At 40.4% G+C, this 4,616-nt stretch overlaps 1 long non-coding RNA gene across 1 annotated transcript in view; it reads right to left on the reverse strand.

The window, feature by feature from the left end:
• Positions 1-658: 658 nt before the first annotated feature.
• LOC125485400 overlaps positions 659-4,616 on the reverse strand; it is a 19,947-nt gene continuing 15,989 nt past the window's right edge. The window contains exon 3 of the long non-coding RNA XR_007264136.1: positions 659-870. This is a non-coding gene — a long non-coding RNA (uncharacterized LOC125485400). The remainder of the gene's footprint in view (positions 871-4,616) is intronic.

Raw genomic sequence — 4,616 nt, forward strand, 5'->3', positions numbered from 1 at the left:
AAAGAGTCAGTGTGGATTTAATGGGCTGAATGGCCTGTTTCCAAACTGTAGGGATTCTATGATATTTCTGGCTTCATGAATACAAGTAAACAAGGTCATAAAGAAGACATACGGCACACTTCCCTTCATCATTTGGAGCACTGGATTCCTTTCTTAAATCATTCTTCTGATCTGCATGAATAATCTCAGAGTTTATAGAATTTTGGAAGAAAGAGAAGATTTTCACAAGACTAACCCTTAAAATTTAAAACCCTACGCTCCCATCTCACTAATTCACAGTTTTGCCATTTTGCACTAAAGTACTAGTGGGGAAAAGTGTATTATAGAGAGGGAAGGCAGAGGGTAAAGAAATCAAAAGAACCACCATCTTTCTCTAACCCATTTTTCAAAGCAAGATATCTCAGCCAATGCAGAGTTCAAACTGAAGGGCACCAAGATCCACTTGTGCATCTCTATAAAATCACAGATGCACCCAACCAAGGGAATCGAAACACAAACTGGACAAAACTAGAATTAGAATTAGGTTTATTGTCACATGTACTCAAGCTACGAAAGAACGGGAGTACAGTGAAAAGTGTACAATGTCACGAACACGCAACCCCATCTTAGGTACAAAGTACCCAGATACAAATCTTAGGGACAAAAAAGAGAAAATAAAGAAAAATGTTACATCACATTACAGATATACATAGTACAAGTTAGGAAAATATGAAATAAAGCTAAAAAGATAGGCATTACAACTTTCATAAGGGCTTCCCCATGGTTTGACCAGGCTCCAATGGATCCCAAAAAGTAGCCATCTTCACTCCAGGCCTGCTAGCCACCATCTCCGTTCTACTACAGGGTAAGCACTCAGATTCAGGCTTTGCACTGAAGGGATAAAGACCAAAAAGCTCTTAAAACTCCAAACATCAACATCCCAATCACGTCCAGTCACACATTAGCCTTTGACATGAAAAGCATTTAAGAATTATTCAGAGTGCTGATGGTTTAATCCACCTGTTCTAAGTCAGGTACATAATGAAAACGGTGTTTAGTCAATAGTGTGATCATGAGTCATTTGTTAAAGTAAAGGTTTTGATTTTAAAAAATGTGAAATCTCAACATGTTACTCTTTCACTCATTAATTGGAAGTCTGAATTTTTTTGTAAACATTATCTGTCCCTTTGGGAACATAATAATTAGTGGCAATCATAATAAAACAATAAACAAACAAATATTTAAAAGTGACAAAGAATAAGGAGCAAAGGCAGCGATGGGAAGGCAAAAGCAATGAAATTAGGAAAGGCTGAACAAACTGCAAGGGTCCAGGAACTAATGGGAAGGTTCTATGCATTCATGGATTTCTCACTGCAGGTAGTTTTACTGCATAAAAATTAGTCATGACATGGGACATAGAGATGTAGTTGATTTCATAGATGTGCTGGCCTACTCTGGACTATACCAGTCCATGAATGATGATCCATCACCTTTTGTATTGACTGAGTACAAATGGTTTCATTCCTCAACGAGTTCAACTGCGAGAAAGTTTCAAGTAGAAACTTAATAAACGTTATTATAAATCCATCTATCCAAAGCAAGTATATGGGTGCTGATAAAAATGCACAGAACTCCAGATCCCACATCAATAAGTTACAGCCCAGAAACACAACCAGATTGTTGGCATTGTTTAATGATGGTTCTGAAACATTTCCCATACCAGAGAGAAAAATGTCCAGCCTACATAACTGACTTTATTTTCAAAAGAGTTTATTTCCAAGCAACATAAATTTGTCAACCCTTTATGTAACTTATATTAATGTCAGGTAAATTTGCCATCATTTTGCCAGAACATAGGGGCTGCTGTCTCATTAGAGAGAAAAGACTGGTGGTGGTTTAACTTGAGGGTCACCATGCATCAGGCAAAGGGAGACATTGAGAAGGAGAGTCCTTCATGATGACATCAGCTGGGGCAGGAATAGATTCCACAGTGTTAACATTACTCTGCATTACAAACCAGCCATCCAGCCACCTGAGCTAACCTCAATGTCAGGGTACAGGCATTAGACATAATTTGATCTGCCATACAGTCATGTAAACATTATCCTCTGTGTATCTTTTCAACTTCCCAAAATGCATTTATTTGACTTGCACATGTGTGAAATGAAAAATAATGTGTTAATGTTTGGCAGAATTCTTAATGGTCATATTTATTTTCTAGATGTTGGTGTGTTCACCGAGCTAGGAGGTTTGTTAGCAAATGTTTCATCCCCTTACTAGGTGACATCCTCAGTGCTGTAGAGCCTCCTGTGAAGCATTGTTGTCTTGTGCCAGTTTGCATTTATATTGTCTGGTTTTTGCTGCTTCCAGTAGGTGCCAGTTCCAATTGTGCGTTGTAATAGTTAGTATATCGGGTCTAATTCAATGTGGTTATTGATGGAGTCTGCAGATGAACATCTACAACCAGCACCCAAGCTACAAATCTTCACTCAAACCCTGAATATTTATTTTCTGAAACTATTGCCAGGAATACAAAACTATATTGAAGAACGATGTGAAGGAATCTGGAAGAGATGGAATTATTTTGACACTTTTCTGTATAAAGATATATCACTTAATTCCAGATCATAGTTTAAGCTGTTAACCAGTAGTTGCCACTTGTGTTAAAAGTAAGCTTGATTATAAACATCGAAAGTAGGAGCAAGAATAGGCCATTCAGCCCTTCGAGCCTGCTGCACCAATCAATCTGATCATGGCTGATCATCCAACTCAGACCCCTGTTCCTGCTTTCACCCCCATATATTCTGATCACTAAGAACATGGTTCACAATAAGCAGATTATTCTGAGCTCGTTATTGAAGCTCTTATTGTGGTGAGGGGGAGGGGGAATGGGATAACATGATGAAAAAGTGACATTTGCCGTTATTTTGGAAATTGAATCAACAAATGGCAACAAACATGAATGAACGAATGAACACACACAGACAGGAACATGAACACAAACATACACATACTGTCCATTCCACAGATGTCAACAGAAAGGAAATCAAATCTACAGGATCTGTACCTGCGACAGTGAAACCCGAAATGATCATGGAGTACAAAGCACTGGAAGGTCAACATGAAATAATTGTAAAAGCAATCTGAAGATTTGGAGAAACAATTTGGATATCATACCCCGAAGGGAATAATACCCCTGGGTGAGAGTCCCATTTCATAGATGACAATCTATGGACCCACCAAACAATTGCAGTAGCTACAAGAGCAGGGCAGAGGCTAGGAACACGGCAGAAAGTAACTCACCTCCTGACTTCCCAGAGCCTGTCCATCATCTACAAGGCACAAGTCAGGAGTGTGATGGAATACTCCCCGATTGCCTGGATGGGTGCAGCCCCAACAACACTCAAGAAGCTTGACACCATCCAGGATAAAGCAACCCGCTTGATTGACACTACATCCACAAATATCTATTCCCTCCCTCCCTCAGCAGCAGCAGTGTGAACTATCTTCAAGATGCCCTGCAGAAATTCACCAAAGATCCTCTGACAGCACCTTCCAGACCCAGGACTATTTCCATCTCGAAGAATAAGAACAGCAGACACATGGGAACACCACCACCTGCAAGTTCCCCTCCAAGCCACTCATCATCCTGGCTTGGAAATATATTGCCATTACTTCACTGTCACTGGGTCAAAATCCTGGAATTCCCTCGTTAATAGCATTGTGGGTCAGGTGGTCTGCAGCGGCTCAAGAAGGTAGCTCACCACCACCTTCTCAAGGGCAACCAGGGACGGGCAATAAATGCTGGGCCCAGCTAGTGACACCCACATCCCACAAATGAGTTTTAAAAATGTCAAGATCAGAGTAGGATGATAACGTGGGGAGTGTGGTTTGAAACACTGCAGAAAGCTGGCCTGTCCCTTCAGTTGGGGAAAATAAAGTTGGCCATTCTAATGTGAAGAGGACGTGTCTGCTCACTAGCTTGATAATGCTAGTTCTGACAGGGGAAGTTCAGTGCACCATTTATCCCAGTCCCTTTGCTCCCAGTGAACACTATGGTGTGGTTTTCTTTAGTTGCAGTTCAGTGAGCCACCTGTTTGTATAAAGACCATGGGCAAGTGTTAATTCTTCACTAATGTTACAAATCTGACCTCCCCAGATTCTTCCAGGAATATGCTATCAGCAGCAAATAGGAGTCTGTACATAGGTGTACAGGGATATGAAATCTGATGCATATGCTTACGAGCAGATAGTTTTTTGATATCGCCCAACTCTGTCATAAATGAGAGAGCTAAGTGTCTCAATTTAAGAAAATAGGTCAGCCTGGCTTTTGGAACTGTTCAATGATTCAAACAGAATATCACTAACAAACCATTATACAATTTTCAATCAATCTGAACCCAGAAGCATCAAACTTTAAATCAACATCAACTCATTGTGCAAAAACAGAAGTTGCTGGAAAAGCCCAGCAGGTCTGGCAGCGTCTGTGAAGGTAAAAACAGAGTTAACATTTCGGGTCTGAGGAAGGGTCACCGGACCCGAAACGTTAACTCTGTTTCATCCTTCACAGATGCTGCCAGACCTGCTGGGCTTTTCCAGCAACTTCTATTTTTGCTCAATGAGTTGATGTTGATTTA

The sequence above is a fragment of the Rhincodon typus genome, chromosome 18, assembly GCF_021869965.1.
Source record: "Rhincodon typus isolate 14 chromosome 18, sRhiTyp1.1, whole genome shotgun sequence".
In the NCBI taxonomy this organism is placed as follows: domain Eukaryota; kingdom Metazoa; phylum Chordata; class Chondrichthyes; order Orectolobiformes; family Rhincodontidae; genus Rhincodon; species Rhincodon typus.